Consider the following 12358-nt stretch of genomic DNA (forward strand, 5'->3'; position numbering starts at 1 on the left):
TCATGTCAATATGGACCAAACTCCCTGAGGAATGCTTCCAGCACCTTGTTGAATCTATGCCACGAAGAATTGAGGCAGTTCTGAAGGCAAAAGGGGGTCCAACCCGTTACTAACATGGGGTACCTAATAAAGTGGCCGGTGAGTGTATATATAAAAGAAAATGCAGGTACTTCAGTACTTAAAGCTAGCTAGCTACCAACAGGTTTAAAGTTAAAACAATTTAAACAGCAGTGTTCTACATTTTAAATAGCAGTACAGTTTTTTTTAAGCAAGTAGAATTTCTATAACTGTGTGTTAAACTGATTATCACTCTTGTGTGTTAAACACAATCTATACTTAATACAGACAGCTTCAATATAAAGATAAACAACAAATCCCCAAAATATATGATCATAATCTATGACAACAAATGCTGTTATAAACTAGATTAGTGAATAATACATATTACTCTTTGTATTGTTGTAAAATACATTCATGAAAAACAATATAACAAAAATGAAAAAGATAATTATTTTATATATAGCCAAGTAATTATTTTATATATTTTTTATATACTAAAAAATTGAGACATTAAATGTATAGCACAGCTATTTAATGAGGCAGCAACATTAATAATTATTAATGTTAATAAGCTTTAATTACGTCACTGCATTATGATATGAATGACTCCAACACAGTGCGGCACAAAGCGCTTATGCGCATTCCGAGCGCAGAATGAGGCGCTTGAAACCACGTGGAGTTACAGCACGCAGCCGAGTATGCACACTATGGCCCTGTCCCAATATCCGCACTTGCGCCCTTGTGCCCCTCAATGCGCGTTCTCGCTAAGGGGTGCAAGACCGTAGGGTGTCCCAATCCTCTAATAGTGTTCTCCAGGGGTGCTCAAAAGGGCACTTAATGCACCCTTTTCGTAAGTGCGCATCAGACCTCACTTTGCTATAGAATATTACCCAGAATCCTTGTAGGGGAGAACGGTTGCTATGGTGCTGTTCGGGAGCGGAAAGGATGCCGGTGTGGTGAAGAATTTTTCAAAAATATTTGTGTTATTGGGTCACGAAATGTAGTTTTAAGAGTTTTTCAGTCGAGAATATAGTTGTTTAAAGCTCAAATCTGTGGTTTATTTATAAAAATAGCGCCTATTTTAAAAAATTGATCTGACGTTCGGAGTTCCAGGTAGTCACAGGGCGGCGGGTGCTCAGCGCTCATGTTCCCCGCCTGCAACAGCCTTGCCCCGGCTAGTCATTCTTGCGTTTCCCGCGGGCTCTGTGTCTAGTGGTTAAACATGAGTTATAAATCGGCTTGTGTACATCAGACGGGCGATCTTTGGTCTCATTATTCTATGATTTGTTCCCTGGAAAATCGTTTTGGCTGAGGGGAAAAGTGAAGTTTCATATAACTATATATTTAGGCTATTTAACTGTAACGTTGAAACGTATGTTTGACTGAATCTTTTAACTTGCCTTATTTGTTGACTTATATAGCTTCTTATACTTATACTACCCAGCCAACATTTGTATGTGGGGCCCATATGGGTATGAAATGGGCTGAAAAATGGGCCCCATGTAGGATTGTCCGCGGGTTACATAATGGCCCCATGTTAATTGCCCAGATAAATTTCATGTTGGATTGCACTTGGTACTACGCCGGACCCAAGTGGGCAACATGCACAAGACCCATCTCGGTCCCAGCTTTAACCCAGCCGATATTTATATGTGGGGCCCATGTGGGTTTGAAATGGGCTGAAAAATGGGCTTTGATTGGGATTGTCCACGGGTTACATAATGGCCCCATGTTAATTGCCCAGATGAATTTTATGTAGGATTACACTTGGTACTAGGCCGGACCCAAGTGGGCAACATGCACAAGACCCATCTCGGGCCCAGCTTTAACCCAGCCGACATTTGTATGTGGGTCCCATGTGGCTTTGAAATGAAAAGTGGGCTCTGTATGGGATTGTCCACGGGTTACATAATGGCCCTATGTAAATTGCCCAGATGAATTTTATGTAGGATTACACTTGGTACTAGGCCGGACCCAAGTGGGCAACATGCACAAGACCCATCTCGGGCCCAGCTTTAACCCAGCCGACATTTGTATGTGGGTCCCATGTGGCTTTGAAATGAAAAGTGGGCTCTGTATGGGATTGTCCACGGGTTACATAATGGCCCTATGTAAATTGCCCAGATGAATTTTATGTAGGATTACACTTGGTACTAGGCCGGACCCAAGTGGGCAACATGCACAAGACCCATCTCGGGCCCAGCTTTAACCCAGCCGACATTTGTATGTGGGTCCCATGTGGCTTTGAAATGAAAAGTGGGCTCTGTATGGGATTGTCCACGGGTTACATAATGGCCCTATGTAAATTGCCCAGATGAATTTTATGTAGGATTACACTTGATACTAGGCCGGACCCAAGTGGGCAACATGCACAAGACCCATCTCGGGCCCAGCTTTAACCCAGCCGACATTTGTATGTGGGTCCCATGTGGCTTTGAAATGAAAAGTGGGCTCTGTATGGGATTGTCCATGGGTTCCATTATGGTGCCATGTAAATCGCCCAGGTGGGTTTAATGTAGGATCGCACTTATAAACAGGTGGGCCCCAACTGGGCCACATGCACAAGACCTATCTTGGTCCCAGCTTTAGTTTTTTGTGGGTACTACAAGGTTACTATATGGGCTGAAATATGGGCTTTAAGTGGGTTTGTCCATAGGTTCCATGCTGGCCCCAGCAACTTGCTGGATTTCAGGATTCAGGATTTCTTTTATACAGGATTTCACAGGGCTTTAGGTGGGGCCCAACTAGGAATCATATGCATGTGGCCCAATTAGGGATCATCTGGGCTCCATCTAAATGAGTAGCAACACCACACAAACAAGTTTTAAAGCATTAGAGCACACAGTGATATTGAAATATTTTCAATTTTATTAAAATTACTCATCATCATATTATGCTATATTCTGAAATTCCAGGGACAATATTTAAAGAAGCAGATTTATGTCAGATTAAAGAGTATCTATTTAATACCTATTTGTTAAAATACATATTTTGAACCTGTATTTGACCCAGTCTTTACTGAACATTTGAACAGGATATAAATTGGTGACAGTTAGAAGAAGCAGCAACTATACAGTACATTTATCAGTACAGCTTACACTGCAGACAGTCATTTGCGCATCTAGACACTCTCCTCCTCCATCTCTTGTCCTGGACTATTTTGAGAGTTCCCTCTCAGTTCCTTGCCAGTTGATCTGTGTTGTCTTCTTAAGAGCCTCTGCAAAACATTTTTTTTTTTTTTTTTTTAGGGATTTTGATTTTAGAAAAATCATGTTACTTACACGTCACAATACCTTATGACAGAATAACAATTTTTACTCAGGATAAAAAAAAAAAACAGCAAAAAAATTATATAGGAATGGTGACGGTTTTGGAATGTCACTGGAAGGGCATTTGGGAAATCAATAAAAAACAGTTTATAAAGTATGCATAATAAGTATAATGATTTATGATTACTTTTAAAGTAAAATTAGGAATGCTCCGATCAATCGGCCAGATATTAGGGTTAGGTTAACTAAGTAAGTAAGTAAAAGTTTATTTATATAGCACCTTTCACAGGTACAAGGCAACAAAGTGCCTTACAACAAAAACATTAATATCATAAAATACACACAATAAAAGCATAGACAGTACATGACCATATCATGTAACACAGGTACCTAATTAAAAGCCTGAACAAATAAATGAGACTTTAGTCTGCATTTGAAGGCATCAACAGAGTCAAAAGAGCGCATATACAGTGGGAGGGGGTTATTAAACGCCTTCTGAAGCAAAGCCATGAGTTTGTGTAAGAAAAATATTCGGTAACGCTTTAGATTACAGCCCGGAATGTACTATGTAATTAAGAGGAATTTACAGTGTAACTTTCTGCAATTATAGTGTACCTATAAAGGACTTGCATGTAAGTATATGGGTAAAGTTTTGGGAATAATGGGGTAACAACCAGGAGAATTAAAAATATATATTTATACTGTAAGTATTATAGAAATAAGGGTTACTTATTCTACTATTATGATACAACAGTCTTACATTTGGGAGCAATTTAGCGAGTACATACACTGCAAACCTTTTTGTAAAAATTGTGTATCAATACTGTATAGGCTTTTTTTAAAGGACAGGGTACATATATAGGCATTTATACAATTCTTTAATATTTTTTAAAAAAAATTATAGCAAAAGTGCAGATGTTTAAGTTTTGGCTAACATGTTTCAAGGCAAGAAAAGCTAAGACTATTGCATTTTTTTTTAAATACTGGGACATATATTTTGTTTGATGTGGTTACAGGGTAAGTGGTGCTTGTATAATAAATAAAGGTTTCCAAGTCAGTGATATAAAACTGTGTATGTATTTTTATTGTACTTACCCTGTAACTACATGGAACAAGGGGGTAACAAGCACCACCACATGAAACAAGTGTATCTTTCCCCAATATTTAAGCAAAAGTTGCAATAGTTTTCGTTTCAGTGCACTTAAGTAAAAAAGATGACTTTATAAATGCATATGTACCCTGTACTTTTTTTTAAAAGCCTGTAATTTTAGAGTAGGTATTGGTTCACCTTTATTTCAAAAAGGTACGCAGTGTACAATTTTCTGGTGAAATTGCTCCCAAATGTAAGATTGTTATCACAATAGTAGGATAAACACCCTTTAGTCCTTTAATACTTACAGTATAAATAATTGTTTAATTCTCCTGGTTGTTACCTCCTTATTCCCCAAACTTAATATATTGTTCCTTTATACTTATATTGTAAGTATGTTATAGGTACACTATAATTACCAAAGGTTACGCTGTTAAATCGCTTTAATTACGCAGTACTTTCCAGGCTGTAATCTAAAGCATTATCAAATATTCATATTTAAAACTTTATTAAATAAAATAACCAGCTTCCGGCCAAGCAAACATACAGATTGCACTTAAGTGTAAAGTGCAACTTATGTGGTTTTAAGTTGATATTTACTCTACACCATTATGCACTACGCTACTTCTGACGTCACAAATTGACCTATGGCTAAGCCATTCAGTCAAACGCGATGAGCAGTGCGCACCTAACCTAATACACTCGGACATTCTCTGCTTCCACGTCCATTGAAATGCATTGCAGTTAGTCAGTTTTCATTAGGTTTTTTTGTCATTTTAAGTTTAAAATGGTCAAACGGTGTGCATGGGGTACATACAACTCCGACACTAGGTTCCCGAGAGACTGGGCGACGGTGTGTATTTCTTTACCCTTTCCCAAGCCACTTCTCAACAGAGATAAGTATCTGCTCTGGATTAAGTTATGCGATTAAGTCATGCGCCGCGGTAGACCACAACAACAACTAAAGTTAGCCTTCTAGCTGCTTTGTACATCATGTCACTTAGCTTAATTAACGTATCTGTAAATAACCGAGATAACAAATGTTAACAATGTTGTGCTGAATGATTCATGTAAATACTGTAGCACCAAACGGTGATGGCAACGATATGCGGTATATCACGTTTACATTGTGACCTGTAAATTACATTTTTGCCTGGAGCTGAAGCTTTTCATCGACCTTCTCAACAATAAAATTATTAATATAACCCTCCAATGCATAGTTAAGGCCCTTAAGGTGACTTTGAGATGATATATATTTCTGTCTCCAAAAATCACCAATTGCCTCCTGAAAAATGTCTGCCATAGCGCCTGTCCCCGAATGTTGACTGTTTGTCCAAGTGAGTGGAGGGGGCGTGGCTTAGCCATAGGTCAATTGCATAAGTTTGCAAGTAGGCTGCTTATGGCCATTTAGTTGGAAGCTAGTTGTTTTACTTTAAAAAGTTTAAATATGAATATTTTTCAAACAAAATTTTTGCTTCAGAAGGCCTTTATTAACCCCCCTGGAGTCGTGTGGAGTTTATGATGGATGGATGCACTTTTTTGAGCTTTTTTAAACTAATAGTTGCAATCCACTGCCATTACGAAACTTGGAAGCGTCAGGGTGTTTATTAATAAAACTCTGATTGTATTTGTCTGAAAGAAGAACGTGGGCTAATATACACCAAAGGATGGCTTGAGGGTGAGTAAATCATGGGCTAAATACTCTAATTAAATTATGTAAAATCTAATTTTGAAAAATGTATTAAATTAAGTACAATCAAAACACCTCAAAAAGGTTAATAAATCCATACCGGAAGTGGCAGTACAATGTAGTAGTAGATAAAGAGCAATCCTCCACCAAATTGCCAGTACTCATCTGGATCCTTGGTCAATCTGGGATGGGGTGGGGTGATGCGTCCTTAACAATATTAAAACAAAACGTATCAATATCATACCAACATTTGCCATTATAAAACATTCAGAGAACATGAAAAATAGCCCAATAGCTCCCCGGTCTCCACTGTGTGTGTTTAATACTCACTGCTGTGTGTGTGTGTGTGTGCACTTGAATGGATGAAATGAAGAGCACAAATTCTGAGTTTGGGGAGACATGTCACATCACATCAATTGAAGCTTTAAAAAAAGAAATTGCTACTCCAAAATCAAACAAACCATCAAACAATTTTACCTGTAGCCACATTTATCCTGTTATGACACGTCTGAGGGTCTTTCCCTTGATGTTCTTCCGTGAACTAAATAAAGGGCTCATGATGGTGACATGTTCTCCTTTCTTTGTCACTTTAGAGGAAGAAAGACATAAAGATAATTAGTTACTCAGATTTGTCACTGGTAGAGGATATGACTTTTGATGATGAGTATAATACTTTTGACAACATAATGTATTAATCCCAATGTAAGGTTTAGAAGCAATGGTTAAAACTGACTTACATAATGAAGTTGATAATCATGCCGTTGTGGATTTGTCTCTCTGTTGGGTGCCTGCTCTCCCCCCAAAAATCTTCTTCCAGTGCTTGATATATAAAAATAATAAAAAAATAAACAAATCTCTTAAGATTAGCAGTTGTCAGTTTTTTAAGAGGTGATGTCAAAATATTTAGAAACGGGCATCTACTAAAATATAAGAGATTTAACGTTAGACCAATAACATTTCTCAACTCTTCTGTAGATTCCAGTGTTTCAGAGAGTAAATGACCGTTTTATCAGTCAAATCATATTTATATAGCGCTTTTCACAATATATCAGTCACTTTACTCATTTGGATTCTACTTCCCTAGTAAATAAATAAATAACTTCTACCAGAATATATTAGAACACATTTCATACTAATTATACTTCAATTTCATTAACATAATTATTGACACATCACCTAAGAAGACTTTATTACACAATGAACATTATATATATAGCTGCTATATATTACGACCAAAAAATAAAGTAATAACGTTACCACTATTAAGTGTACCAAAAGTATATTTGCAATAGTTCCACTTTAGCACAATCAAATACACTTACTCAGAAGCACTAACGTTGCTTTCAGATAAATATGGTTAGCTACCCGTTATGTTAACGTTACAAACACAACTGCAGGTAACTTAGTAGCCTACGTCCTTTATCCGTTTATAAAACTCTCGTATGTGACGTTAACGTTAAGTTACACAGAACATTTCTGGGTAGTTAATGAACTCCATTCACACACGTTTTGTTTATCTGCATTATATATTCAACCATGAACTATATTAACACTCTCATCCACTTATTTGAATGTAATACCTAAACGTTTATATCTCAGTTTTTCTAAAATGATAGTGGAGACAGAAAAATGTTCTCTTACCTGATCGCCAATATTGCAGGATCTCACGCATCCAGTCTGAGCGTCTTCTGTGTGTTCACATCTTCTGTTCTCCTTCGTTTACATGTCACATCGCAAATTAGTTCAAAATAATAATTGAAAGACCGAGTAACCTTGCTGAGCAGCCGTCGTCATCAACTCAAATGTATTTGATTTTTCAAACTTGACCAGTAAAAAGGCGCGCACAGTTGTCATTGGCCAGTTACATAGATGACAGTCAGATTAACCAATCATGATCAAAGAAGGTGAAACAACCGAAGTTACGACGTCACTCTGTAGGCCAAAACGCAGAAGTGAATTTGCATTTTAGCATTACAGTTCCCTCGCTCTAAAGCCTATGGGTTTTTTGAATGGGTTTTTGCTAAATCTCCTGAAATAAGGTCTCTGGTGAACAGAGCCTCTAAATATTTTCACGTTTTGATCTATGACAGAACACACAATTATAACCTGCTTGTGTTTTTTTTTTTTAAACTTTATTGTGTCGGATTGTGTTTTTTAAAATCTTTAAATATACTTCAAAATGTATATAAATTTTGGATTAACTTGTAAAGATTATCTTGCTAGACAAAACGTGTAAGGGTCACAACCCTCTGTTAAACACAGATCTTATTTTTTGCGATTTTCCAAAAGTCTATGGGGAAAATGCATTGCTTTTTTACCGAGGGAACCCATGCGCCGCTAGCTTCCGGGTTGTCCTATAAAGTGACGTCATCACTTCGGCACTCTATTGTTTCAGTGGTAATGATTAAAAAAAAAAAAAGTGGTAATGATTTTTTTTTTTTTTTAAGAAATCCGTGTTTAATTTAATTTGTAGGCTATATTATTTGATTACTGTTTTTATGAAAGTGTGTGAATAAAAATGTAATCCTTAAGCTAAACTTTAGGCACACACACAAAATTGTAAACCCCAAACAAAATCGCACAAAGCAAAAAAAGTTTATTCTGCACTTGTTGAGATTGAAATTATATCCATTATTTTTATTATTGTTAATAATATACTGATTCTATTTCAACACAAATTTATATTTTTGAAGTGGTGTTTTGATCAAAATATCATAAAATGCTACAATAATAATTAGAAATTAATAATTAGAAATAATAATAATTTAAATGTAATGGATTTCTCGAAGACATGACATGATTCAACAAACAGATAAAAAAATTCAACTGTTTAGCATTAAAATGTTACATTTGTGTACATTGTGTGCATTCTGTACTCCCGCTGCAAATGTGATTTTTGAATTTAGTTTTGATTTTCCCTTCAAACACTGCATGTTGCATTCTAACTTTTTTTACTTGGGCTATTTCATCATCTGGACTGAGTCTCTTTCAATAATCAAAACCCTAACCCTAACCCCAATATTTAAAATCTCTAGAATTACATTGTCACTAACTGACTGACTAGAAAACTCTTGAGTATTTCCATTGAATAAGGGCATTTGGCTGATGCTAGGGGTTTGATTTATTCTAGCCATCTCAAGTCATTAGAATATTTTGATAGATAAGTAGCTTCTGTAACCCGTTCTTCATATTGTACAGTGACCATTTTCGGGATATTTTGAACCATTTGTATAACTATATTGAGATAAGCATATTGCAGTAACTCAGAAGTTTGCAGTAACAAAATTAAACCACTAAAAGTTGACACTTTGAATATTTAGTGTCAATGATTAGGGTTGGAACTAATATCTGCTGAACGCCAACACTCCAGGACTGGATTTGAAGAGCCGTGGCCTATACTGTATCCTATTGCCAACAGTATTGGGACACCCATCCAAGTTATTGAATGGGGGTGTTTCAATCACTTCCATGGCCACAGTTGTATAAAATCAAGCACCTAGGTATGCAGGTGCTTCTACAAACATGTGTAAAAACATAGGTTGCTTTCAGGAGCTCAGTGAATTCAAGCATGGTACCATGATAGGTTTCCACCTGTGGAATAAGTCAATTTGTGAAATTTCCTCACTACTAAATATGGTCAACTGTTAGTGGTATTTTAACAAGGATTATACTGTAAATCATAAATATACTGTATATAAATGTTTTAATGATTGCACAGATATGTTTTTTTTTACAAGTGTATAGTTTATGAAGTCATTTACAGATGCACAATTTATATTTATTCCATAGTTCATTATATTCACAATTATACTTGTATATATTTCCGCATTAAGGATCCATATAGAGATTACTTATGTGGAAACTACTTTGGGCCCATGTAGGCAGCCTATATGGGACTGTTTGTGTTTGCCCATGTCTGACCCATGCGGTTTATCAAAATGGGCCCCATATATTTTTCACATTCAGAACCCATATAGAGATTACCTATGAGGGAACTACCTTGAGCCCATGTAGGCAGCCTATATGGGACTGCTTGTGTTTGCCCATGTCTGACCCATGCGGTTTATCAAAATGGGCCCCATATATTTTTCACATTCAGAACCCATATAGAGATTACCTATGAGGGAACTACCTTGAGCCCATGTAGGCAGCCTATATGGGACTGTTTGTGTTTGCCCATGTCTGACCCATGCGGTTTATCAAAATGGGCCCCATATGTTTTTCCCATTCAGAACCCATATAGAGATTACTTATGAGGGAACTACCTTGAGCCCATGTAGGCAGCCTATATGGGACTGTTTGTGTTTGCCCATATCTGACCCATGCGGTTTATCAAAATGGGCCCCATATATTTTTCACATTCAGAACCCATATAGAGATTACCTATGAGGGAACTACCTTGGGCCCATGTAGGCAGCCTATACGGGACTGCTTGTGTTTGCCCATGTCTGACCCATGCGGTTTATCAAAATGGGCCCCATATATTTTTCACATTCAGAACCCATATAGAGATTACCTATGAGGGAACTACCTTGGGCCCATGTAGGCAGCCTATATGGGACTGCTTGTGTTTGCCCATATCTGACCCATGCGGTTTATCAAAATGGGCCCCATATATTTTTCACATTCAGAACCCATATAGAGATTACTTATGAGGGAACTACCTTGGGCCCATGTAGGCATCCTACATGGGACTGTTTGTGTTTGCCCATGTCTGACCCATGCAGTTTATCAAAGTGGGCCCCATATGTTTTTCCCATTCAGAACCCATATAGAGATTACTTATGAGGGAACTACCTTGAGCCCATGTAGGCAGCCTATACGGGACTGTTTGTGTTTGCCCATATCTGACCCATGCGGTTTATCAAAATGGGCCCCATATATTTTTCACATTCAGAACCCATATAGAGATTACCTATGAGGGAACTACCTTGGGCCCATGTAGGCAGCCTATATGGGACTGCTTGTGTTTGCCCATATCTGACCCATGCGGTTTATCAAAATTGGCCCCATATATTTTTCACATTCAGAACCCATATAGAGATTACCTATGAGGGAACTACCTTGGGCCCATGTAGGCAGCCTATATGGGACTGTTTGTGTTTGCCCATATCTGACCCATGCGGTTTATCAAAATGGGCCCCATATATTTTTCACATTCAGAACCCATATAGAGATTACCTATGAGGGAACTACCTTGGGCCCATGTAGGCAGCCTATATGGGACTGCTTGTGTTTGCCCATATCTGACCCATGCGGTTTATCAAAATGGGCCCCATATATTTTTCACATTCAGAACCCATATAGAGATTACTTATGAGGGAACTACCTTGGGCCCATGTAGGCATCCTACATGGGACTGTTTGTGTTTGCCCATGTCTGACCCATGCAGTTTATCAAAGTGGGCCCCATATGTTTTTCCCATTCAGAACCCATATAGAGATTACTTATGAGGGAACTACCTTGAGCCCATGTAGGCAGCCTATACGGGACTGTTTGTGTTTGCCCATATCTGACCCATGCGGTTTATCAAAATGGGCCCCATATATTTTTCACATTCAGAACCCATATAGAGATTACCTATGAGGGAACTACCTTGGGCCCATGTAGGCAGCCTATATGGGACTGCTTGTGTTTGCCCATATCTGACCCATGCGGTTTATCAAAATGGGCCCCATATATTTTTCACATTCAGAACCCATATAGAGATTACTTATGAGGGAACTACCTTGGGCCCATGTAGGCAGCCTATATGGGACTGTTTGTGTTTGCCCATGTCTGACCCATGCGGTTTATCAAAGTGGGCCCCATATGTTTTTCCCATTCAGAACCCATATAGAGATTACCTATGAGGGACCTACCTTGGGCCCATGTAGGCAGCCTAAATGGGACTGTTTGTGTTTGCCCATGTCTGACCCATGCGGTTTATCAAAGTGGGCCCCATATGTTTTTCCCATTCAGAACCCATATAGAGATTACCTATGAGGGAACTATCTTGGGCCTATATAGGTTGCTTATATGGGATTGATTGTGTTTGCACATGTCTGTCCGATATAGTTTGGCCATGTGGGCCCCATATGTATTGCCCCATTCAAAACCCATATAGAGATTACCAACGTGGGTGCCACATTGGGCTCATGTAGGCAGCCTATATAGGACTGATTGTGTTTGCCCATGTCTGACCCATATGGGTTATGAAAGTGGACCCCATATATTTTTCCCATTCATAACCCATATAGAGATTATCTA

The 12358-nt window shown here is 38.0% G+C and overlaps 1 long non-coding RNA gene across 1 annotated transcript; it reads right to left on the minus strand.

Annotated features, from left to right (window-relative positions):
- Nucleotides 1–2908: 2908 nt before the first annotated feature.
- LOC120493024 (uncharacterized) lies at nt 2909–7904 on the minus strand. The gene is made up of 5 exons (XR_016148515.1): nt 7751–7904; nt 6847–6928; nt 6587–6696; nt 6210–6316; nt 2909–3277 (listed from the first exon to the last, which is right to left on the minus strand). It is a non-coding gene; the product is annotated as an uncharacterized LOC120493024 (long non-coding RNA).
- Nucleotides 7905–12358: the final 4454 nt, after the last annotated feature.

The sequence above is a fragment of the Pimephales promelas genome, chromosome 21 (assembly GCF_988280905.1).
Source record: "Pimephales promelas chromosome 21, fPimPro1.hap1.1, whole genome shotgun sequence".
In the NCBI taxonomy this organism is placed as follows: Eukaryota; Metazoa; Chordata; class Actinopteri; order Cypriniformes; family Leuciscidae; genus Pimephales; species Pimephales promelas.